The sequence below is a fragment of the Drosophila albomicans genome, chromosome X (assembly GCF_009650485.2).
Source record: "Drosophila albomicans strain 15112-1751.03 chromosome X, ASM965048v2, whole genome shotgun sequence".
Taxonomy (NCBI): Eukaryota; Metazoa; Arthropoda; class Insecta; order Diptera; family Drosophilidae; genus Drosophila; species Drosophila albomicans.
Window position 1 is genome coordinate 7,762,375 of NC_047627.2, and position 27,582 is coordinate 7,789,956.

General features: G+C 36.5%; 1 protein-coding gene across 4 annotated transcripts in view; it reads left to right on the plus strand.

The window, feature by feature from the left end:
* The first annotated feature begins 5,011 nt into the window (after nucleotides 1–5,011).
* LOC117568048 (sex peptide receptor) overlaps nucleotides 5,012–27,582 on the plus strand; it is an 83,877-nt gene continuing 61,306 nt past the window's right edge. The window contains exons 1-2 of one of the 4 annotated variants that reach the window (XM_052004527.1): nucleotides 21,693–21,807; nucleotides 24,828–24,889. The gene's annotated coding sequence lies outside the window, so the exon portion shown is untranslated. Of the gene's footprint in view, nucleotides 5,150–21,692; nucleotides 21,808–24,379; nucleotides 24,890–27,582 lie in introns of those variants that run through there. The other 3 variants (XM_034248395.2, XM_034248404.2, XM_034248413.2) reach the window with 3 other exon arrangements.

Genomic DNA, 27,582 nt, shown 5'->3' on the forward strand with positions numbered 1-27,582 from the left:
TTTAGAGAAAAACCCATATGTAATAATTTGATAAATGATTGAGTGACTGAGTAAACTTTAGCTGCAGATAAGACAATGCCTCACAATCAGCTGGGGAGCAAATGTTTTGATTGCAGAAGAATTTCTCCTTTGCTTGGGAACAGTTTTGCCACTGCAAGTGTTCCCAGCGAGGGGTAATAAAGTGTTCCCGAATAAGGCGAACAGGTCGACGTGATGAAGCTCCTTAAATAAAAGCAGTTTATTCTATATTTATAATATGAAATAAATTAATATATATAAATATTTATAAATGCTAAAATTAAATAATAAAGTTTCTCTTGCATCATACTTTCATTTGTAGATTGTTAAACTAAGTGGAAGTTAGAACATCTATTTAGGTCATAGATCATGAAATGATTTAATGGCAGAATTAAAATAGAATTAATGCCAAACTTCGCAGGTCCAAAATATGATATGCATATAATATATAGAAACATTATTATTGTATATATCAAGTCGAGCGCCTTTGGTGACAGTGCTTTAGAAATATGTTAGTGTTCATTTTAATTATATCTAACCTTTTAAAAATAAAAAAATTATTATATATATTATAATTTTAGTTCCACTTTACAACCTTGTTATATTTCACAGGTCTCTAAAGTAGCGCATATTTGGCTAAGCAAAGATGCTTCCCCAGGCACAAAGCGTTAAGAGCGGATTTAAGAGAATTAATACTGGGAACAGTTGTCGCGCAAGCGAGAACAGTTGCTTCCCCTCAAAGCCGAGGCAGACAAGTGGGAACGGAAGTTGATTTGATGAAGCAGAGAACGCTGCCAGCACGTAGATGGCCTATGGCATAAATGCTGTTTATTAATAAACTACCCACATACACCCACACACATAGACACACTCACGTTCACACATGCAGAAGAGCGCCTCACACAGACAAAGGAAAGAAACTGATACAAAGTTGGGTGAAATCTTTTTGTTTTCAGTTTTAATTTTAACTGATTAAGATTGGACAACTCTTGCGATGGCGATAACGCGACAAAGGACTGAGTGTAGGAGGCGGAGGAGGGGAAGGAGGCTTGAAAGAGTTGTTGTGTTTGGCAGTTCATGGAGTTGGGTTACAGGGTCAAGGGTCAGCAGGAAGTAGACTTATCGCAGCCAGATGAATGTCCTTTGAGTTAACTGCGGATGTTGCTTTTGCTTACTTTGCGTTTCAATCAGTCAACAGGTGAGCACACTCACATGCACATCAATATTTACACACATACAGAAACACATGAAGGAGTTTTAGGTAAATTTCAAAGCAAAAACTTTGTGTTCAATTCAAGTGACAATGTGACAGGAACAGAGTCGCATTTGTTGCCCTTTTGTTGTCATTGTTCTTCTTATTCGTCTGTGTGCTTTATGTTTCAGGCCTCTTCATTGTCATCAGCAGGCATCAAGTGTGCTCAAATCTGTATACAATCTGGCACTCTGTGATTTACTTTAAGCGCAGTTTTTCAATTTTCTTAAAACAAAAAAAACCAAAAAAAAGCAAAAAAAAAAAATCCATCAAGTGATGGGGAAAGCGCAGAAAAAGACGCGCTGCGAGTGTGGCTCAAAAAGTGTGGCAGGAAGTGGATTTTTGAGCGGAAATAATTTTGCCACATGTTGGCAAATAAACACACACACACACACAGACACACACACGCAAAGAAGGTGAAGAGCTAATACCAAAGAAGCGTGTCGCTGGCAGACAACCAACTTGGATTGGCATTGTAGCCAGTACACTGCAAAAAAAAAGGGGGTGCGATGTTTGCTTTGTAGGTGGAAGTAGGGAGCATGATTTGGCGTGTTAGTCAACGGGAGGTGGCTCAAATCCATTCGCCTTTATCGTCAGCAAGCTTAAAATTCAATATAAGTGCACAATTCTCATCTCGCCCCATTTGTGTTTTGTACATAATTTTCCTCTTCGTTTTCCTCCTTTTTCCGTTTTTAATAATTTGCTGTTTTTTTTTTCGGTTTGAAACTTTGTTCCCCTTCGTGCATGGCAAATAATTTTGTGGCAGGCGAAGCTAATGCATAAGCTACGCTCCCTCCTTTTGCCTCCCCCCCGAAGTGCTTATCTACGCAGCACGCGTATGTGACAGCAACGATGAGAAGGGGAGTATGGAGTATGCTCTTCAACAACCAGTAATCGTTGTGCCCAATGATTGATGATCAACCTGTGATAGTAAATATTCTGCCCAAAGATTGTGCATTTGGAAAGGGGTTTCGTCTTCGCATGTCATTGGCAGGCAGAACAAAGAGAAATATTACGGAAGCAGAAGTTGGTAATTAAAGTAAACAGCCATGAAATTCCAATATTAGTAGTTGTGCTTTAAAAGAAAATATATTAATATGCTGTAGTTTATTTAGCGCATAGAGAAAATATACTCTTAATACTCTTAAGTATTTTCTCCTCTTTTAAACATTAATATGCAACTGAAAGAGTCGTGCAAAATTAAATTATGTTTCTCAAATATATTCTAATTTTTTTCTGGGTTGAAGATAAATAATGATATGATCAAAATGAATAATTTGCACGCACAAATAGATAATTAATGTTGGTGCTTAAGATTGACTTTAAATATTATATTTGATCCGAAAAGTAAGCAACAGTCTTAAGGGCCAAATAGGAGGCATTTGAATGAAACAATTCGCTGTTTTAGCTCACCCTAAAAGTATGCAACAGTGAAAAGCGCACAATGTCTACTAACTTGCTTTATCTGGCTGACCCAAAAAGTATGCAATAAAAATGTTGGCCAATAACGCAGCATTCCAAATTCGAATTAACTATTTTTCAAAGTAGAAATTAATATGCAAATTTATTTTTTTTTAAGTAACGATTTACTTCAAATTTAAATTGAAATATTAAACAAAAAAGAACTTTAAATATTTACTGCATAATCGTAATGTTGTTGATATTCCACATCGCTAATTCCATGACTGTTAATGTTAGTAACGGAAGCGCATCCTGCACTGTATCCTTTCACCAAACTTTGAAAATCATCCGAGTAGCTACATTCAAGGTTATTTTCTGGGTTAGTGTTATTATGTACGTATTTGCATAGAAACTTCTCACACTAATTGTTTACGCTCTGGCTATGCATTTAGTTAGATAAATTGAATTTCTTTTGCATGCTGCGTGGCAAAATAATCCAAGACATTTTATTGTCGGATGCATAGCAAAATATTCAAAATTTTCCTTGGCAGCCAAAAAGTGTGCAGAATTTTGAACAATAAGAACTATAGTATATAGAATTTCCGCCTGCTGCGAGATTTTAAGCAATACAGAAATATGCAGTTTGTGGTGATCCGTGTTGGTGTTGTTGTTGTTGCTCTTGTTGTTGTTGCTGTTGTGAATGCAGTACGAAACGTGCCAGAAAAGAGCTTTAAAATCACGAGGCGTGCAACAGAATTCAGTCGATGGCAATTCGGCAAAAAGTTTTGCAACAATGCTTATTTGCCCAGGCAAAAAGAGGTGGTTAATAGAGAATGCTACGTGTGATAAATGCCAAGGCAACTGCTGCTGCTGCTGCTGCGTCTGTTATAACAATAGTAGCTCAGTGTCTCTGTGTCTGCTTCTGTGTCTGGGATACGGAGAACTGGACTGGCAGCTGCTTCCTGAATGCCGCCCGCAGATCCCGTGTGGCGCATTTAGTATGCAACACTTGTCCGGCTGCCTTAACAGTGTCAGCAGCCGAAAACAAACACAAAACAATACAATATATATGTATGTATGTATATATACTCGACAACAGGGCAGCAACAGGGCAGCAACAGCAACAATGGCAGCTGTACAACTTGTAGGGCCAACGCTGCGTATGCGCAATGTGGGCGCACTTCATGCAAAACTCAACCATTCAGCCGCCGCCCCCATTCGAGCGTGCAATGTGGGCGTGGGCATTCACATCACACACACACGCACACACGCACACATAGGCGTTGGTGTTGCATTTACTTTCTGCCCCATTGCGTCGTGCTGCACATTTTAAATGCTGCCACCAACAACAACAACTGCAGAAGTGCAACATAAAGTTGGAGAATTTTTTTTGTTAAATTCTGTGATTTTGTACTCTATGCAAAACGCATTTAAAGAATTGTCTTTGAATCAAGAAAAATGTACAAAACATTGCAAGAATTTGTCACCTGAAGTATTTTCAAATTCAGTTCTTTTTGAATATATATTTATTTATAAGTATTTTATTTGTCAATTTAGTGTATTTAAATAGTCATCTGGAACTCGAGCTTTTGATTTTTGCATTGGCAAGAGAGGAAAATGCAATTTCCCTGGTTGCATTTAAAATGCATTTTGCAAAAGTTCGATAAATATTTGGCTTAAACCGCCGCTCTGCTTAAAATGTCACTAATTAATATGTGCCCAGCGTGGGCTGCAAAAATATTGTAATAAAAATCAAAATTAACAACTGCGATAAATTGCAATTTGCAAATCCCACTTTGAGCACACTTTTAATTGCAATCATGGAAAATGTTTGCCACTGGTCAACTCGCAAGCTATTTATTTTCTCTCTCTCGCTCTCTGTCTGGGTCAATTTTCTCTGTTCAATTTTCTTGCGGTCTCTTTGTGAGCATTCTTTTTGCTTTTTTTGTTTGCTCTGCTGACATCTGAATGTGGCATCTATTGCAAATGTAAATCTTAACTAACAAAGTGTATATAAAGTGAATTATTATAATATTTAAATATTTTAGTCTGACTTGTAAGAGGTATCATTGACTTTTGCAAAGCATTTGCTACACACACACACACACACACACAACAGAGCAGAGCTTTTGTCATGTAAATTAAGTAGTTGCATTTGAGTTAATCAAAGTGTCGCAAGTTGCGATTCATTGTGCACTTTTAATTGATGATCTTGTGAGTGAGTGACTGAGTAAGCGTTGGATTAAGTTCTCAATTGTAGAATAGGATTTCGTGAGTTTATCTCAAGGTTGCATCTCAAGTGAATTTGCTTGTAAAACTTATTTTATTTTGACCCTCGAAACACAACAGACGTGTGTCTATTCAAGTGCACTCAAGAGTTTCCGCTGTTTGAAATGGATTATTTTAAATATGTTAACTAAAAATACAGATAATATATAATTGTGTGTATTACAGTTGAGTTGAATTATACATATTCAGGTAATTATTCAATCTCAATTTAATAGCAGCCTTTCTACAGGGTATCTAGCGAACGTTCAGTCGCGTCTCAAGCAATCACAATTCATTTTATTCTTTGCTTTTTTGTTGCTCATCTTTTTTTTTTTGTTTGCTTGCTTTACTTATATTTGTAGGATGAAATGAAATCAAAATCTTTATGAAAACATTTCATGCAAATGAATAAATAAGCAAGTGCCTAAGAGAGACTTTGACTGACAGCAGTCAGATGCTAGCAATGGATGCGAGATTGTGACAAACACACACACACACACACACACATACATGCGAAGGACAGACGAGAAAGTTGTGTGGGGGAGGCAACAGTTACATATTTACATAAATATTACACGGCTATTACGAAACGCCTCTGTGACACGCCCCCTTCTAAACAGAGTATTTGTATAGGCAAAATGTCTAGTTACATGTGTAGCCATGTGAGTGTGGTGTGTGTGTGTGTGTGGTGTGTGTAAATATCTGTCTGCATGCATTACAATAATATGAAAATTATTTGTAATGTAATTTCAACTTAATAAATTCTCATATAAAGCATCGCCCCCCGGTCTCTATCTTCCTGCTCTCACTCTCCTCTTTCCTCATTCTCCATCCGGCATACAAGCACGCACGGCACACACACTCGCACACACACACACACACACACACACACGCGCTTGGTTAAGTGTTTAAACAGCAACGTGGCAAAGCAGTCGAGGCACCTGCAAGAGCTGCCTCATTACGGAAGCCGTCGGCGGAGCTGGAAACGGAGACGACAACGATGCTGCAGCAGCAGCAGCAGCAGCTGAAAAGGGACTCAAAGGGGGGTAGAGGGGGACCGACTAAGTCGTAGGACAATGAGGACGCCGGCAACGGCGACAGGAAGTAAAGTTGTCAAAAGTAAATTTGCATAAACGTATGAAAAATTTTAATATTTACGACAAATTTGCAGCTGCCTTCCCTCTGCCCCAAGCGAGCGCAACTTTTTGTGCTACATACTTGGGGGTGTGTGTGTGTGTGTGTATGTGTTGGGGGGGAGGAATGGGAAGTAAAAGAAGGGAGCAAAACATGGCTAAGAGCAGAACCACAATCAAAACCAGCAGCAAATGAAAGGTGCGGCTGCACTTCCAGCTGAAAAGGAATCTAGAACGGAAATGGGGAAGGCAGAGGAGTATGGAAAGAGGAAGGGGAAGGGGGGGGGGAATGTGGCCAATGCTTTAGAGCATAAACTAAATTAAGTTAGCACATTGAATGGGCAATGAGGAATATACACGTTGCCATGGACAACAACTCAAAACGCAGCATTTCAACAGTTTATCGAATTCGCTTTCGCTGCAATTTCGCCTCCTCCGCCCCGCCCCCGCAAAAAACATTTTGCATAACACATTTCACTTGGCTGGCGATTTCAGAGTTTGCTGGACGAGCTGCACACAATCCTGCGGCGAGCTGCCAACATTTGCCAATGGAGCAAGTTTTGCCAGCTGCAGTTTATTTTTTTTTTTTCTTCCGCTTTTTTGTTAGCCTGCAGGGAACTTGGAAGCATTCAAATTGAATTTTGTATTTCAGTTGTGCGGTTGTAACGTGTCTAACTGCATAAATGTTTGACCAACAAATGTACACAAAAGCTTCGCAGCATTAGCTAATTGAAACAAAAACTGCTCCGACAATGCGATTTATATTGTATGTCCATATTGTGTGTCCATTCACACACAACTTTATTTACAGGGTATGAAGTTGACTCGTAAACAGCTCACTCAACTGGCATTAGATGTTACTTCTAGTTGACCAGGCATCACAGATCGTAGAGTTAAGAAACTAATTTCCGAGCCATGTTGCAAAACAACTTTAGAAACTGAGATTTACAGCTGCCCCATATATATTTTGTGTATTTATTGTTTTCAATTTAAATTTCGTAAACGAACTTTGTTAAGCTCTTTTTAAATGCTCTGTAAAATCGATCCGCAATTCGTCAGCAAATTGAGCAGCGATCAATTTGGGCCAGAGACAAACAAACGCAATCGCAGCTGGCGACCCATCAATAATTTGTTTATTATTTTAACGATCGAATGGTCTTTCACTCAGTGCTGTTATGGCTATGGAATTGGAATTGGAATCCGTCTGTTCTGTCGGTCAATTGACGCATCTACTCTGGCCCATTATGTTTCGTTGGCTCATTAGCAATTAGCGCTGTCATTTAAATGATTTCTTAAATGCCAAATGCCTTTCGAACTTTCGCACTTTAATGTCAGTTTTACACTTTACGCAATACCCGGCAAATATTTTGAATGGATTGCACACAGCGGGTATAACAGACTATAGCAGAAGTTGAAGTCAAAATTGAAAGTGCTAATTGCAGTTCAATTTTAGTAACATTTAAATTCAATTTGAATAAATTTATGACACATTTTCTATACAAAGGTAAAATGGTTTTCCTTTAAAATGAAAATTGGATTAAATTTTAACAAACCTCTGAGAAGCTTTTTTTTATAAAAAATGTTGTTTGTGTGAAACCAAATTGAATAATTATAGACGAAAAGGTTTTTGTGTAAAGTAAAATTAAAATGTAATACTTTTTTACATATACTAGTTTTTTATTGTTAACAATATGAATTCATTTTATAGCAATTTCTCTGCATAACTAATTTAAAATTTAGACTTCATATTTCAACACACATCTGAGAAACTTTTTTACATACAGATAAAATGGATTTTCCTTGTTAATTATATTAATTAATTTGAATTATTTTGGTTGAGTAATTCGAAATTTATATTTAACATACCCTTTAATTTTATGAGTAACGCATTTGTTTGATTGTCGCATTAAAATGCATGGATTACAGACTATTTTACTTAGTACTCTCAGAGTCGAGGGTATTAAAGATCCGTGGCATATTTAGCGGCTGTTTATTTGGTGTCGATTTAATTGCAAAACGCGCTACACAAATGCCATTTTAATTGAATGTAGAATGCGCGTGTAGTCCGTTGTATTTCGTTCGTTGCAAGCATACTATTTTGGGGGGCTATAATATAATTGGGGGCCAACTTTATCTGTAATCGCTTTAATGTGTGTTTTCAGTGGCTTTTAATGTTGCTGGCAAATGGCTCTTGGATTGCTTTGAGCCCATTAAATGTGATGTGGCTAACGTGGATGAGTTTCTAATTGCCGCATTGCCTGCCATCCTCATCTTTCCTTTCTTCTCTCTCCCCATCTCACCTCTCTTTGCCCCTGGCGTCCCAAAAACGGAACTAAACTATTTTCGTTGCTTTTGTGTGCAAGTTTTTTGAAGTCCATTTCGCTGAGGGCTCTCTTGCTGCCAAAGTACATAAATTGCATTCTCATGTAGAGAAAAAATCAATCAATTGCGATTTTTGATTTCATTAAAAATTGATTGGAAACTTGCAACTATGCCAGAGGCAGTGGCTGTGGCAGTGGCAGAGCCCTCGCACTATATGTGCTTCATTTTTGCAATTAAGGCAAACTTTAGACTCAATTGACCATGTCCAGGAACCACGCCCACTTGTTGAGCGACAACACGAGGGGGGCGAGCAGCAACAGTAGCTTCCACTTTTCACGGAAATTGAAATTAAAGTTTAAGCAAGAATTGAGCGCACATGTTAATATCAAATTTATGGCAGCAGCACTCACAAAGCGTAAAGTTGAGTAAGGTGTGCGTGACTAGCAGATACTCTAATTAGTAAATAAATTCTTCTTAAAACAACAATGAAAGCAGCAGTCGAGTGTGCTCGACTGTGAGATATTCGACTATGGATAGAAGCAAAATAGTGCGGTATTCATTTTAAAATATGTCAAATTAAAATACCGAAAAATTCTAAAATTATATAATATTAAATGCTATTTTAGGTATACTGATACAGTACCACATTTAGAGTATACCATAGAGTGTCAAATATAGGCGTTTTCCCCATACAAAAGTATTTCATTAATAACTTCTAAAATTTTTATCTAATCGCAACCAAATTTTCAGGAATTATAAAAGTTATAGTTCTTATTGTATATCGGCTCTACCTTTAATATAACGCTTGTTATTCAATTTTTATCGATTTTCGGGGGCGGAAGTGGGCGTGGCAAACATTTGAAACGAACTTGAACTGCCAGGAAACATATAATAGCAAAAACATAGCTGCATCTTTTATAGTCTCTGAGATCTAGGTGTTCACACAGACGGACGGACAGACAGACCGTCAACAGCCAACGCTGATCAAGAACATATATACTTTGTAGGGTCCGAGATGCCTCTTTCTGTTATACACTTTTCCTGCATTTACAGAGTTATAATATTCTCCTACCCTATGGATAGATAGTCGAGTATGCTCGACTGACGAACAGTCGACAATTTGTGGTGAAGGTAATAAAATCTGATATATTCAAGCTTTGCCGCACTTTACAACACTGTGCATATGTGTGTGTGTGTGTTGTCAGTCGCGAATTGAGCACTTTGATGAATGGTTAATGCTTCATATAGTCTGGCTACGTGCCACATTTGAGTTCACCGGGCGGCAAAGCCTATTTATGTTGCTGTCGCTTGTGCGTGTGCGCTTCCTGATTGTAATTAAAACTGCTTAATTTGCTGTCGGAACACACACACACACACACACACACATACACGACCACAAAGGCGGAGGCGGAGCCGGAGGTGGAGGAGGAAAGGATGTGGCTGGAATGTATTGTCAATGCAACACAATTAATGACGAACGACGCGACGCGAGACGAGCACGAGTTCATTTTGACTTTTGTAATGCTCAGTTTAAAATGTGTAATTGATGCCATTGTTTTGGGCAGCTCGTTGTCAATTGTTGTATGACTCGTTTAATAAAGCACGCGCCATCAGTTTGCACAATATTACGTATACGTAATGTTCAACTAGTTGCATTGTGATTGCAAATCAAATGCTCATCAAATCTTCAATAATCTTGTTATCTACAATGCTTAATTCAATTGCAATTATTAGCGTTGAATGGGGGCATTGCCAATTGTTTGCTCTAGCATAATTGCGGGTTAAATTAGCAAACAAATTGTGTGTGCGATTGTTCTGTGTCATTGCGCATAATAAACTGGCAATAAATGTGGCAATTTTTGTTATACATCGTGCATATTTAGACATGAAATCGATTAGAAAATGATTGAATACTTAATTAAATTATTTCACACTTTACACGTTTGCTCAGCTTTGACGAATAATATATAAATTAATAAATAAATTATAAAATATTGCGTCGAATCAAAAACTTATTAGATATATAAAGAAATATTTTATGCAGTCAATTTTTTTTTAAATTTAAAACGAGAGTTTTTTTTAACTGATAACAAGCGTGTAAAGTTTTAATGCAACTTAAGATACTTAGTTTTCTATTCATCATGCATATTTATGCATTAAATCGATCAGAAAATTAAAACATTTCACATTTTAGTTTCACATTTGCTTATTTTTTTAATGCTTACTTCTTGAACTCGATTCCAGCTAAGCTTTGTCGAGTAATATTGAATTGTCAAATGAACTTACACAATACTTTGTTGCATTAGAAGCTGATTCTTTAAGTATTTCGATGCTGCCTGAATTTTATTAATATGTCAAAGACAGAATTTTAAACTGACAATAAATGCTGTAATTTTTTCTTATAATATTTTAATTTTAACACATTTGCAAACTTTATTAATTGTTATTTTATTATGTTTCCTCTATTATTATTATTTCATTAAATATTTTATTAATGCTTGCTTAGCTTTAATACTTTTATAAAAAAAACATTGCAACATTTTTTTTAGAGCTTAAATATACGAAGAATCTTCTTTAGACATTCAGATTTTCTTTAATGTTGCTTATCATTCTTGTTTAAGCTGTCAAAGAGAGTATTTTAAAGTCGAGAGCTGCCAATTGAAATCGAGAGCGCGCCTGAGCCTTTATGCTGGCTATTTAGAGCGATTTATCATATCAATTATTATATTGCATGAGTATCTGATGGATTTTCAGTGCAACTCGAAACTGGGCTACGAAACAGAAAGTAGCAACAGAGTGAGCTTTCACTTGCAATACAACTTGCGATTTATTCCACTAGACACACACACATACACACACACAGAGAGAGAACAACACACAGACACACACCGTGATGAATGCTTAACATTTGACCTGCAAGTGCATTTTGCCAGCAGCTCAGCGCGCAGTTGAGGGATCTGTGGGCAGTGTGTTTGTGTGGGTCTGTGAGTGTGTATGTGTGTGGGTAGTTTCCAAGGGGGAGAAGAGTGGAGAGGAGGTAAAGGAGATGCAGGCAACGCCCTGATTACATTTGCCAATGGCTGCCAAGTGCAGCGGTTCTTTATGCTATGCATAAATTACCTTGGCGAGTGCTCGAATAGACAGACAGACGGCAAAAGAGTGGGAGAGACAGTGAAAGTGTAACAGAGAGAAAGCGAGCGAAAGAGAGAGAGAAAGAGAGAGGGACAAGTGATTGTGGGTGGCAAGCTTTGTGCTGAAATGTCTCGGTGAAAGAGAAGAGACTGAGACAGAGGCCTCTGCTGTCCTGGGCAGGTGGCGGCCAAGTTGCTTTGCCACTTTGTTAACTTTCATGATGCTGTTAAAAGTGAAGTGAAGTGCAGTCCAGAGATAAAAGCGCAAGCTTATGGCCTGTCACTGAACTTGGCCAAACACTTTCAATGAAGTTGTGCGGCAACAGCAGCAGCAAACTCCGTCCGCTTTGCTTTATCTTTGGCGGCGTCAAAATGGCTAATTGTGCGAATCTCGTTTGGCAACACGAAGCGCTAATGGAAAGCACGTTTTCAAAGCCACTTTGCAGCTCAAATCTTGCATTTGGCAGCCAGCACAACTTTGCCAATATAAATTACGATTAGCTTAATATTCAAAGTGTAATATTATATTTCATTCAGTAGATAAGAAATTAACTCAAAATGTTACCAAAATATATCCAAGTAATCACTCACAACAAATTATGATTTGAAGAAGAAATATATCAATAATGAATTTATAAACACTTTTTATTTAATGATTTAAAATATTTCAATATTAATGATTATGCCTTAATAGTAATATTATATTTCATGGAAGCGTGCATTTATAAATACATTTTATTTACTATTTGAAAATATGTCTATGTTTTAGCTTAAATAAAATGAATATAAGGTTTTAGATATAATCAAAGAAGATCTATATTTCAAATACTAAAACGTTGAGCAATCATTCATAAAACGTTATGAATTTATAATTATATTTCCAACACATTTTATTTTTTATTTTTAATCTATTTCTATATTATTTAGCCAATCATTTACATGTTTATTATAGTAAAGTAGTAGTATTCCATTTACATAAGTAAAATTCTTGTAAATATTCGTAAATTATTTAAACATTCTGAATATTAAAACGTTCAGCAGTCACTGACAACAAGTTATAAATTTATGAGTAAATACATCGAACATGAATTTTAAAACATATTTTCAACGCATTTTATTTATTATTTATATCATGCATGTTTATTACAGGAAAATAAAAGAACTGAATTTAGGTCAAATTTAGAGAGCTTTTGAAAATATAATCAAATTACGATAGCTATAAATTCCGAATACTAAAACGTTTAGCAAGCAAGTTATGAATTTATGAATAAACATATTGGTTGACATATCAATCATGAATTTATAAACACTTTTCCAACGCATTTTATTTGTTACTTAACAAAACTTCTATAATTTATGGAAGAGAATTTCCGTTTTATGTATATATTCTACTGTCAGATTAAAATGACTTGTTCCAATATTTCATTGTCAACAATTGAAAGTAGCTTATGCGAATTCAGCTTAATCAAGTTCAATGATTGAAGTGCCTTGAGTTGATTGAAGCCCAAGCCCTGCTGTTGATTGCACGAAGGCAACGCTAATTTGGAAGGCAACTTGATGGGTCAATGAAAGAGTTGATTGAAAGGCGAACACACACACACACACATGTTGAAGACGCACTCAATCGCACTCATTTGCTAATGATTGATGGCCAATCGAAGCGTTAAGCCGCTTTTGTATCCTTTTTTTTGTTGCTTCAGGACCCTAATCCTGTGTATGAGCTCGCATGCAGATGGATGTCAGCTCGGATGGCATTTTAATTAACCAAAAGCGTTTTAACGGGCGACAGTTTTAATGAGAGAGCGCGAAGGAAAGGGGGATTTGGGTTGGGTGCCAGTTTGAACATGTCATTTAAGTAATTTCATTTAAATCTTGACTAAGCCTGCAATGCGAGAGTCGAAACAAAGCGCATTAAATTGTAATGAGGCAGCCGCACAGCAATTTCCATTTTGCCAATGGCAACAGCAACGGCAACAGCAATGGCAACAGCAATGGCAATGGCAAGGACAAGGTCATAGGCCATGGCCCAGGACCCTATGGGCTATGGCAAGCCGCTTAAAACGTTAACTTATTATTTGTTGTTGTTGCTTTCCTGGATTTTTTCCTATTTTCATTTTCTATCTGCCAACAACAATAATAATGTGAGAGGAAAACAGAAAATTGCTTCCAATTATGTCTATGACGGGCTTGTCCATTAGACTAAGCAAATGTTTGAAGTCATAATTGAGGCGACATACTCATTATGTTCCACCAAGAAAACCGCCTCGATGTGTGTGTGTGTGGTTGTCTTTACCAATTAGCTGCACAATGCAATTGCAGCATAAATTACAATTCGGTTTATTGAATTTCAAATAATTAAAGTGTCATAAATAAAGGTAGAGTTTGTTCTTATTTACTAACTCGATTATGCTTGAAGGTAGCTAAGTAATATGTTCGATTTTTTAAAAATGCAAATCCGTCAATCAACTGTTGTGTCAGTATTATTTTATATTTTTATAAAATTCAAAATAGTAAAAGAGAAATTAAGGACAGCAGTGTTGTCTCCCATTTAATTACTCTTCTATGCTTTACCTTTTAGATAGCTAAGATATTAGTTAGTTCTTCCATGAGTTCCCCCTTTTTTTTCTTCAATCAGTCAGTCAGTAAGTTAATCAACTGACAGTTTTGAGACAGACAGACAGCGGATATATAGAGTGAGAGAGAGAGAATGAGAGAGAGAGAGAGAGAGAGAGAAAGGGAGTGAGAGAGTGAGAGAGAGAGAGAGAGAGAGAGAGAGAGAATAATTAGTGTCAGTAAATCAGTGTGTCAGTCAGTCGGTCAATTACTCTGTCAATCAGTCAGTCAATCAGTCAGTCAATCAGTCAGTCAATCAGTCAGTCAATCAGTCATTCAATCAGTCAGTCAATCAGTCAGTCAATCAGTCAGTCAATCAGTCAGTCAATCAGTCAGTCAATCAGTCAGTCAATCAGTCAGTCAATCAGTCAGTCAATCAGTCAGTCAATCAATCTGTGAATCAGTCAGTCAATCAGTCAGTCAATCAGTCAGTCAATCAGTCAGTCAATCAGTCAGTCAATCAGTCAGTCAATCAGTCAGTCAATCAGTCAGTCAATCAGTCAGTCAATCAGTCAGTCAATCAGTCAGTCAATCAGTCAGTCAATCAGTCAGTCAATCAGTCAGTCAATCAGTCAGTCAATCAGTCAGTCAATCAGTCAGTCAATCAGTCAGTCAATCAGTCAGTCAATCAGTCAGTCAATCAGTCAGTCAATCAGACTGTCAATCAGTCAGTCAATCAGTTAGTCAATCAGTCAGTCAATCAGTCAGTCAATCAGTCAGTCAATCAGTAGGACAATTAATCAGCCAATCAATTAGTCAGTTGGGGCCAGCTAATCAGTTAGGCAATCATTCTATCAATCAGTCAGTCAGTCAGTCAATTAGTCAGTCAGTCTATGCCAGTCATTCAACTATTGCGTCAGTTGTATTTTAAAAGACTCACACTATGAGTCGCTTCAATTGCAATTCAATTTATTAAATTCAAAAAGTAAAAGGTAAATTGAGGAAAGCAGAGCTTCCTCTCTTTTGTTACCACTTTTACTTTTTACCATTTGGCTAGCTAAATAATTAGTTAGTTCCTCCAAGAGTCACTCAGTCAGTCAGTCAATCAACTGTTGCGTCACTTTTATTTTAAGGGCTACACAGAAAGAGAGAGAGAGAGAGTGAGAGAAAAAGTCGCAATTAGCTGCATTTCACTTCTGGGAAAGCAGTCACAGTCACAAAATGAGACTGCTGGCAAATCGTTTACAGTTCGTAATGGACCAATTAACTGTATTACGTTTGTTGGCCAACACACATACATACATACAAACATAGACGAAGTCGAGTTTGATTGTCATATGCTAAAGCCAGGGATCTGGTTATGAAGTGGCCAAGCAACGTTTCTCCTCTCTGTCTGTCTTTCTGTTTGTCTGTTTGTTTGTCATTCTCACTTTTGGCTATAACTTTGGCTAGTGCCACGTGCTAATTGCCAGCATGAGTTGGCTTTCAAGGTAAAATCCGTGCTAGCTGCCTTGACTTTGCCGTCGCCTTTACCTTGTCTCGTCTCCTTTTTCGTCTCGCTCAACAGGCAAATCGAAAAGCTGGCAATTACATTACGCATACGACACGTTGCCAAGCGAGCGTCACGCAAAGGCTCTGCCAGACATTAAATGCTGCGTGTGTGTGCGTGTGTGTGTGTGTGTGTGTGCGTGTGTGTGTAGAGCATCTACTTAATCAGACAATTATGTGTCGCTAATATTGATATAATCTCGAGCTTAATGCTTTTAATTTAGCTCGTAAGCAGTTGAGGGCAATATTCTGCATAATCGAAAGCAAGCTGTGCGTGCAAACTGCGCTCTGCGCTCTGCCCTCCGCCATCCGCCCTTTGCTCTCTGCTCCCTTTGGAATTATTTAATCCAAGTTCTTGATTGCTGAAGCTTTTAAGTAGCTTGCAGGCAAAGACTGCAGCATTTGCATCTGAACTCTGACATTTTGTAGTGCAATTTTCATTTTGGATTTTCCTGGATTTTGCTTGATGTGGTTTTTCACTCACTCTCTGTTTTTTTTTTTTTTTTGGCAGTTTTCATAAATTTTTATGTGTGTTTTCACATTTGGAACGCATTTAGCAGCGTCATTTGCAATTCCGTTTCTGCAGTTGCCATTTTAATTAACTCGCCGGTAATTACATTTAAACCTGGATCAACTTTTATATTCCAAAAATTAGTTTGTACTGCAAACAGTAGCATACAAAAAACAAAAAAGAAAAAAGAAAAATTTCAAACGAAAACAACGACAACACCGACAGAAACAGCAGCCAATGATTCTAATGTAATCAAAATATTTTGTTTGAATTCGAGTTGGACACAACTACTGATGTTACTGTTAATGAATTATGCACGATTTATAGTTAGAAAATTGATAGGAAAGGGGGTAAAGTGTAAAATGAATGTGTGTGTTCGAAATTAATGTTAGTTCAATGCTGTGAACTTCTACTCTGTAGATTTTCATTTGTGGAAGTTAAAACTGGATTTGATATTAATAAATGAAATGATTGAAATGATACTTTCATTGTAATCCATTCGATATTCCATTTTTTAGCTTATAATCCTTTTGAGTACGTCCAAAGCTTAGGTTTATATTCAAGCTGTATAACTGTGTTATAAAGGTTGAACTTTGAGAGTTCAGGGATTCTCTACATATATCTATAAACTTATATATATAATACATATACAATTATTTCTTGCTATTTAAAGTATTATAATTCAAACTTAATTTAATTATACTTCAAACATTTTCTTCAATTAAATTATTTTATATTTACAATATTGTTTTCGGTAAAATTTGAACTTTATATGATAATTGTGCTATGAAGGTTTTACTTTAGAATTTTGGAACTGACTGAAAACATTTCATCTTAACCCAAACAATTTCTTTAATTAAACTGTTAAATTTATAATACTAGTTTATATTTAAACTCAATGAACAGTTAATATTTAAGTTTCACTATTGAATTCAATGTATTCTACATTTATATATAAGTGTATTTCTTGGCATTTAAAGTGTCGTATGAATATTGGCATATCTGAAATCATAATATTGTATTTATCTGCAATTAACCAATTTCTATTTAAATGGTATTTTCGCTTAAGCAATTTTTTTTAATTAAATATGGTATAGAATTTAATCGTAATTTTATTGCATTCTCACAGTTAGCATTCAATATTCTGTTGCCATGAAGTACACGAAATGTATATGCTAAAACTCTGTCAAAGGTTTACAATTTAAAGCTGCGTTACATTTACTTATGTATATGCGACAACCCCTTGGCAATGTCTATATTCAGCTTTGGCTTTGGCTTTGGCTTTGGCTTTGAATTTGACTGTGACTTTGGCTTTGGCATTAGCTTTGATGAATTCACATGTCAATGGCAGACGCATTCGATATGCGTTGCGATATATGTGTATTTTCGGCGGGGGAAATTAAAATATAAAAGCGGAAATACATGTGTTCTCCCGCCTCGCACAAAAATGTCGCATGCCACCGATGCTGCCGATGCCGATGCCGCTGCCACTTGATTGCCGCCGGCAATGGTCTAGTTTAGCAGTGGGTTATTGGCACGCAAGCGGCATAAGCAAATGCCCACACACACATCCACACCCACACATATACACACATACAACAATAACCCCAAGATAAGTAATAGCAAATTGGTGGCGTCTCCGCAGTGGCAACTTTGGAATGCCTCGCACCCAAGATACCCAACTGCAAGCTAGCCGAGTATTTATAGCTGGTGGTTCAGCCTTAGCTTCAACTTTAGCTTCAGCTGGTTGCACGTACCAAGCTCAACAAATATGTATCTCCTAATTACTGCTGCGAAAGTCATGCGGCGTTTGTTCTTGTTGTTGTTGTTGTTGTTTGCAACCACAGACGAAGCTGCTGCTGCTGCTGCTGTGGTAATCATGATTTAAGCGCTAAGCTGCTTTACACTTACATTCTCACACTCGCCCAGGGCCACAGCTCCATTTCATCCCATTCCAAGTCACACACACTCACACATACCAGGCACACATCTCCTGCCCTTTGCTGCTACTTCAATTTTGCAACACACGCCTCATGTGTGTGTGTGTGCTACGTGATGTTGAAGTTGAAGTAAATCGCACAAGACTCATTGCCAATGCCAGAAAACTGTATTGCCTTTAAGTTTCGTTCAAGCTGGATGGATAGGGTGAGGAAGAAGGCGAGGGAGAGCGAGACAGAGTGTGAGAGCGATAGTTGGAGAGGCAGAGCCACGCCCACTTTGTCCACGAATGCATATTAAATATGCAAGCAAAGGACTTTCGAGTGCTTCAACGGAAAACAGGACATAAAGGCGTTTAAAGTAAATACGTTAAATTCAATTTGTAACTAACACACAAACACCTTACGCACACACATCAGCACACACACACACACGCACACACACATTCCGCCAGCCCTGCGGTGGGGTTAACTGCCCTTTAGGAGGGGTTAAAGCGAGGGGAATGCGAGGCAAACAAAATACCAATAACAAAATACACGCATTGCCAGAGATATTTTGTGGCGGATCCTGAGTTTCCCTCTGCCAACAAAGGGGTGGTAAATGTGGCAGGAAGAAGAACGAGGGAGACCAGAAGGGGTGTCGAAACTGAATGGAATAACAACAAAGCCATTTACGTGCAGCATGGCGAAATCTTTGAAGCTACCCAATAAGCAAACCTGCAAGTCCAAAAGCAAAAGAAAGAGCAAAGGGAATGCTGGCAAGAAAAAACATATCTGCTAAAAAAGTAAAAGAAAAATGGCAAAGAGCACATAAGAGATGGACGGGAAGATACCCTTTCATTAGAGCCTAATATTTTAAGATTAAGCAAAGCTTTAAATAAAGTTAAATTACAGCAACCAGAGAAATTTAAACTATTGCAAAGAATAAATTTAAATATCAAATTGAATAGATGGATTGATTTCTTTTATTAAGTTTACCACAAAAAAAAGCATCCATAGACTAATGAGACCAATTCGACAGATTTAAGTCGAACGTAAAATTGGAATAGTAAGAAAAACTCTAAAGAAAAAAATGTGAAAGAAGGCAAGAAAGTTCGATTGATTGACCAAAACTATGCAACAGAAAAAAACTAAAGTCGCTTTTAATGACTATTGACTGGACAAAAACCGAAAGTCGTAAGTGGAAAAGTAAAGGAAAGAAAATGTGATGAGTTGCAGGCAACACTAGAAGATAATCTACAATTGCAATTAATGTGCTGTAGTTGTTACCATAAACCAAACATACAAGATATGCTGTAGAAGAAATAATAATGTTTATACAATATGAAGTTTAACTAGTTTAACAAATACAATTTTAGAGGAAAACATTTAAGAGTTTTGTATAAAACAAAAAAGCTACACTAGGGAAAGATGTGCAAGCCTTTTCTCATAGGCTGCTGGGTATCGAAAAATCAAGTATGAAAGCTACAGTCGAGAAAGCTCGACTGTGAGATACCCGCTAACCATTTTGAATTAAAGTAAGTTTAAAATATATACCAAATTTGTATACCAGAAAAATATAATGGTATATTTTTATACCAAAGGTTATATTTGGTATATTTGTATAGTATCACATTTAAAACCATAGAGTATCACATTTTACACCATAGAGTGCAAAATATGCGAAATTGTCAGCCAAAGCAACTAAGACCTGTAGTAAGTAGGCGTTATTCCTATATTTATTAAATAACTTACAATTTTTAACCGAATCAGAAATCGTAAATACTTTAGTTATAATACCCATCAACCCTATGGGTAGCGGGTATCGAAAAAAAAGGTGAAGCCAATGGCGAAAGGCAAAGCGAAATCATTGAAAAAGGCTAACCCAACATACTGCATATGTGAGTCAAGGATGTTTTGCCAGCTCTCGCTTTTGCTGAGCCAAGTCAACTGAAGCTAGCATGACTGTAAGTGTGAGTGTGAGTGTGTGTGTGTGTGTGTTGGCGGGTATCAGGCTGATGGCATTTTTGCTATTGCCTCGAGTGATTTACAGCAAAATTTGAATGCGAACATGAAATGAAGAAACAGCTGTAGCGAGCAAAGAAAGGAACGTAGGCAAAGACAGTGACCGACAACGAGAACGAAAACGAAACCGAATGTTCGTAGCAGACGCATCTAACAGGAAGCGGAAGTGCTTTGTAACTGTAACTGTAACTGTAACAAAGTGGCGGCCGGTTGACTTTTATCTGCTTACGGCATAATAAGCAGCAGTTTCAATGGAGGCAACGGCTCGTAACGAGCATTCAATATGCCACACATGGCGTATGCGTGATATGCGCATACGAAATGCAATTTTCGCGCTGCTGACAAGTGAAATATGAATTTGACTACAGTAACAGTAACAGCCATAACAGTCTCAGCAGCAGTAACAGTGCAGACGTCGCATTCGATTCGATTCGCTCAGCTCAGCTCAGTTCAGTTCAGCAGATGGCAAACTCAATCGAAATCAAACACGAACATACCTGTCTGGTCATGCACACCTCAACACCGAGATTGAATGAGAGAAAAAACACTGTGGTTGGAGTAAATCACTTCTGGTGCTCAGCTACTGTAGATTTGCTTACCAAATGCTGCCAGCTGCCAGCTGCCAGCTGGACAAATGAGCAATTCAATTTACTCTTGACTGGCCAAACAGAGTGACGACATGACCGAATGACCAAGTGACTGCTGGACTGCTTGACTGCTTGAGTGTCTGACATCCCCAGAAGCACGTCTCAGCGCACAAAAATGCAATTATAATGCCTGCAATCGCTGGCCTTTAAGTTTGCATTTGTGCAAAGAGCACAACTGTCAGCATTTGGAGACAGTGTCAAAAGAAAAGGCAACGAAAGCGGCCTGCCAAATAAGTTAAACCAAAGTTTTTGCATTTGAAGGCAATTACCATGCTCGATAAAAATGCCTTTTTATTCTCTCCACTGCAATAAAAACATTTATTATTCATTCGCAACTGTTCAACAATAGCTGAAAATTTTCGTATTTGATTATTGATGCTTAACTTGATGCAAGTCAGTTTAACTTTGCGCATTTTTAATTGATTTGGTTGACAAGTGAAAGGTTGTTTTATTTTAAATATTTTAAATTTTAGAAATTTTCGATTTAGGCATTTTTATTTATTAGGAATGTATTCTTGAAATGCAAATATTTCTTCTGCCCATTTTAGTCAAAACCAATCTTATTTCAAGTATATCCAATCTAGAGTTATTCTAGAACTTTTATTCTTGATTTAATATTATTCCATTCTAGAATTAAGAATATATTCTTTAATTAAGAAAGTTTCATCTTGCTATTTGACTCAAAATTAATCTTATTTCAAGTATTTCGAGAATTATATTACAACTTTTGATCTTGATTTGAGCTTTTGTCTTTTTGATTCAATTGATTGTTTGATATTGGTTTGATATACATTATAATTTTTTTTTTCAAGAATGAGCAATCTAGAGTATTTGTAGAATTTTGATCTTAATCTTTATTTAAGATATCATTCTTATTTTTAGCATGTCTTCTGTGTACAATTTCGAAAAGCAATTGAAAAGTGCCTCAACTGTAAATGTTATAAATATTCTGAACAACATTTTTGATGCGTATTTTTAGCTCAACTCGAACGCGAAATTGGCGCTAAGAGTTGGTGATTTATTGTCATGGCATTCACCTTAGACAAAGGCTTAGCGTTGCAATGACCCAGTGAAAAAAATAAGTAAGTGGCACTTAAAATCTAATGTCTGTCATATGGATTCATCACTTGATCTACGGATGTGAGACAAGCAACTCAAGTGTGCTTTGAGATAGACTTCAATGGACAGCAGGAAATCAATTTTATCTTTGTTGTTGTTGATTTTGAACAACAACAAAACTGTCAACTGGATAGATATACATACTACATAGATAGAAAGATATAAAGGAAGTAACAAGCTAAAGAGAGGTGGACAAAACAGTCTAATAAAAGTCATTCAACTTGAGCTGCCAGTCGACTGTGAGTAAAAGTGAACTTCTAATTGTTGTTGAAGCTTGTATGCTGGCATTGCGTAGACCAAGACCAAGACCAAGACAACACAAAACAGGACAACGACAAGCACAAGGACATGTACAAGGACAACAGAGTCAGAGAGCAACGACGTTGACAAAGAATCAATCAAATTCGTTTACTCGTATACAACGTATGTCTAATCAAATAATACAACCATAGCAATCGCATGGAATTAAAACGCAGAGCGTCGAAACCCATATAAATACTCCGCCCACAGAATATGCCACGAAACTGATAAGGAAATTGCATTTGGCAAAAAAAAAAGGCTAAGGTATATTACTTTTATCTCAATATTTATACTTTTATTTACGTGTATGAAACGCGCGCATAAAAGTTAATGACTTTAGACATTTCTCGTCGCAAGTCAATGGCCAAAACTCACAACGAGAAGTTAAATCGAAAGTATAGCAAAAAAAAAAAAAAAAGAAAACAAAAAGCACAACGCACTGAGCCAGAATCATAAAACAAATTTCATACGCACTGCAGCTGGAATCTGGGTACTTTAGCTGTTTAGATGCGTTTGTCGAGCTGTGAATGAAAGTCTAGTCTTTTTTTTGCTATGCGTAGATCACAGTTTAAGAAACGCTTTTAGACTTTAGTGGCCACAAATGCATTAGCCGCAAATATGTCTAAATTAAATATTTATGAAACATGACATGGCCAAATAGAGTCAAACACATTTCATATGCATTAGCTGGAACATTTCTTTAGAAACATGTCGAGTATTAAGTAAATTAGTAATACTTAATTCGCATTTAGTTCTTTTGGAGTCTTGTCGCAGGATTATCATTTAATAAATTAGTACATTAAATCAGTGGCTAGCATTTCTTTTTATTGGAAAGTATAAACATTTTTCTACATACTTTTGAATAAAGTTAGTAATTAAAATTGATAATAAATAAATATTAATTTTAGTTCGAATCGTAATAGTAACACATCATTTCCATTAAAAAGTAAATTAAATTTTAATACATATATTTATTAATAAAATTAAAATAGTCATTAAATAATTTAGTAAATAAATGAATCAAATAAATAAAGAATAATCACAAAATGAACGCATTAGGTTTTAAATGATTTCAAATATTGAATCGTAAATGCATTTTTAATACATATATTTAATGCAATTAATATATAGTAAGAATAAATAATATATGAAATGACACAATATCAACTCTTTAATATTTCAATGATTGAAAATATTGAAAAGTATTTTTAATACATATTTTTTAATAAAATTAGTAAACAATAATAATAATGAATAATATATAAAATACAGGTGAAGGTAAAGTATTAAAAGTAAAATTACAATATCGACACTTTAGAAATGCAATATATAGAGAAATATATACATTTTTCATACAAGTTTTTAAATATTTGCTTAATCTTAATATAATTTTAATGTAACTTTTTGGGTACTCCGATTATTATTATTTTTACTGACAAGTAAACATTTTTGTTAACGCTAGCAGCATAGTTGGTTTCCTTGTTTGTAGCTTTTCTGTTTAGCTGTTTACAAAACAAGCTACTAAACTCAACGCACACGAATAGAATAGAGCATTGGAGCTTCAGCTAACAGAGTTGGTGTTATTATTTTGTTTTTATTGTACCGAGTGAATGAGTTTATTGTGGATCTTGCGGAAAAGTGTCAAACACCTAAGCGAAAGCAACACAAGCTGCAGGTCGACGACGTTGCTGTGCTGCCCACAACAGCAATAACAACAAGAGGCAAGAACCCGGAGCAGCAGTCAAGACAAGGATGTGAGTATGTCAGGGGTGAAAGGGCAGCAGCAGCAACAGCTGAGTGAAGCCGCAAAGCAAGAGACCAGATGTTGATGTTGCTGATGCTGATGCTGATGTAAATGCCGTTGTTGTTGTTGCTATTGTCGTTGCTGTGGCTGATGCTGTGGCTGATGGCTGACGTGTTTTGTTTGGCTGTTGTGCAAAACAAAAGCATAGCACACAGCATAGCTAAATTTATATAAAAAACGTTTAAGCAGTTGAAGCAGCGACAATAACAATAACAACAGCGATAGCAAAATAACAACAACAACAACAACAGCAGCAGCAGGCAATCGCTTTGTATGAAGGGGACATGTAAACAACAGTTGAATGGCAGAGAACGCGCAGACGCGCGGATAAAGCTGCTACTGGCGGATAATGCGGATAAAACTGTGCCGGATAACACGAACGCTGGGAACAGTAGAAGCAGCAGCAGCAGCAGCGGCAGCAGAAGCAGCAGTAAAAGCAGCAAAGGCAAAGGCAGCAGCAGCAGCAGCTGAAGCAGCAGCAGCAAAGCAGCATTCGCAGGCAGAAAACGTCGCGACGCGCATAGAGGAAACTTTTTCAAATATAACCAAAGAAATTTGTTTGTTTTGATTCAGTCGTTGCGGGTTTTTTAAGGCGAGCAGTCACAGCCAGAAGCGAGCCAAAAAACAGTCGAAACCAAAACTAAAATCGAGTCGAAAATTGTGTTGAGTTTAAATAAATAAACTGAAATAAATATAATTTTGTAAATATTAAAATATTTGGCCAAGTGCCCAAAATCTTTAAAACTAACATCAACAAACACCAAAAAAAAAAAACCTAAACCAAATAGAAAAATTTAAAAAAGCAAACAATACTTCAAGAATTCTTTTTTTTTAGTTTTTTTGTTTTTAAGTAAGTTTTTTTTTGGAATTTTTCTTCAGTGCCAAAGTGAATGAGAAAAGTGATTTTGCGGCAATTTGGCGGAGCAAAACAGGACGTTCAGGTAAATGCATTGCAAATTGTCTATGAATAAATGTTCGAAGACTTTTGCCGACTTTTCGGCAAAGTTTCGCAAGGCACATTGTCGGCTCTGACGTTTGGGGGGGCCAAACAATGGGCAAAGAATTTATTGTTTGTTGCCAGCGGGGCCAAAAGACAAAAGCGCAAACATTGTAACATTCTTACAAAATCACACAAAATTGAATTGTATGGCCATCCGCCGCTTCACTCTCCTTCCCTCAATTGAATCGAAGCAAGCAAGTAAATCATCTTAAATTAATGCTATTTATTACAATGCTACAGTTCTCAATAGGCAACTGCTTTTCAGCAGTCCTTCCTCAAAATAGGCTGAATCTGAAGCCGGAGCAGGAAAAGCCATTTACCGCATACAATTATGCTTTGTGGCCTGAAATATTAAGGAATCTGTCATTGATTCCGGCCAGAGAGTTCAGTTGAAAAGGAGCACAGCTGGCCACATATTTGGCATTTAGAGCGATACTAGGAAAATGTGGAGAATTTATGCAGATTGCAAGTGATCCGGTAACTGGGAATTGGTAACTGGCAAATAACTGGCTAGCATAACTCGTAGTTGGCTTACATGCCTCTCTGCACTTGGTGGCCTTGAGCAAGTTGCAACTTGCAGCAAGACCCGTCCATAGTTTGAGCCATCTTTCTGTTTATGCAACCCCCTCCTTACATTGTTTCCTTACCCCACTCCCGCTTTTTCTTGCCGCAGCATAACAAGTTAAAAGTCGCACAAGAACAAGAGCCCAAACTAAAATGCAAGAAGGAAAATATTACAAAAAAAAAAATATACAAAAAAAAAAGGAAAACAGAAGAAAAGAAAATTTCCGTTCCTTTTGTGAGAAAAATAAAAACTAAAGTTACAAACTTGTCAGGCAGCTGGTTTATTTCTTGCTCCAAGCACATTAACTAAGCCATTTCATTCGTCTCAAAAAATTCTAGTTTCATTTCAATTAAATACATTTTGAAATTTAAGTATTTGATCCTTTATAGAAATAGTCTTCATATATACGGTTAATCAATATTTATTTTTCTGTTGTATAATTGTTTTCCTAAGAATATTATTTTATTCTTCAACGTATATAAATAAAATATTTTGTTGATATGCACAAATATTCATAAATAAACTGCAAAAACGTTACTTACCAAAAATTAATATAATTCTTAATTACTTTTCGTATTAAATTATGCAAATTTTAATGTTTTGTAGAAAAGATTAAAGTATAGAAAAGTGGTTTTAAAAAAACTAAAGTGTAAAACTATATAAACGTTATTTTAAATGATAATTTGGAAATATACTTTGCCAAAATTTTTATATAATATATATATTATATGCACTTTCTTCTTAGAAAAATAATGAATAGAATATTAAATATTATTTAGAAATTATAAAACGAAATTAAATGTCTAAAAATGAATTTGTGCAAGAGTATAAAATAAATATTTATCTAGACGCGTGCTTACCATGTGAATATTTAAATCAATTTCTGAATCTTCTCAACAATTTTTTTTTTTTTTTTTTTATATATTATAGATTTACTAAGCAATTATTAGAAATAAAGTATCATAGGAACACATTTTAGGAAAATCTCATTAAGGCCAAATTTATTTGACCTTTGTGAATTTGCTTTAATATTATAAGTTTTATTTTTATTAAAAATAATTATAATTTATTAAAAAAAATGTACTGTTATTATTGTGACAACCTAATCTGGTTGTAAATATAATCAATAATAATTACTTAAACTTAAATTAGCCCAAGGAAATGTAATGCAAAAATGTAGCATACTTTTGAGCGTCCCATTTGCGCATAGTCCTAAGCGCGTCTTTAAGTTAATGTGTAGTGTATGCGAGTGTCTCGTTGATGCGGTCAGCAGCTTTTGCGTTTGCTATTTTAGTCCAGGGCTTTGCGCGTCATGTTGTAGACTGTAAAACTGTCGAAAGTGTGTGCGCTCCATAAGACGGGCGGCTGCTCTGTCCAGCTTCCGTCCGAGATACTTGTGGCAGCAGTTATGTAGATGGGAGATGGTAGATGGTAGATGGAACTTTTCTGCTGCCCTGTCGCTCATTCGAGCATCGATTTTCCAGTCGAGTCGACAACTGGCAATTATGTGGGCCAAGTGAGAGGCGCAGAGAGTGCGAGCGAACAAATTAGAAGCGAAATGCGATTAAGTTGTAATTTGTAATTGCATTTAGTTAAATGCGTTGCAGCATGCCGCATGCCGCATGATGTAGTATGTAGTATGTTGTATGTGCCGCATGTGGTAAATATTAACTCGATGCCCGAGAGTCGAGGAATTCAATTCAAGGCAGTCGAATGCTAAACTCGATTCGGAGCTCAGCTGCCACATGAGTCGAGTCGACTCGAGTTGAGTCGAGTCGAGTTGAGTCCAGTAGCACACACGTGCCGCACATATAAATCAATATGGTCATTAACATTAATGAACCAGGCAGTAGGCATTAAACTGCTACGCCAGGACCTTTGACAGCTTGCCGCAGCGGCCAAAAAGTTAGTCACATTACATCTGCGAATGTATGTTGTATGCCAGCGCATAGATACCCTGTAAATCACACATGCGCTGACTAAATTCGTTGAGCTTTAAGATATTTGACTTTTGACCTAGGGCAAAGCAAACAGTACAAAGAAAATAAAAGCGTTTTGCGTTTGCCAAA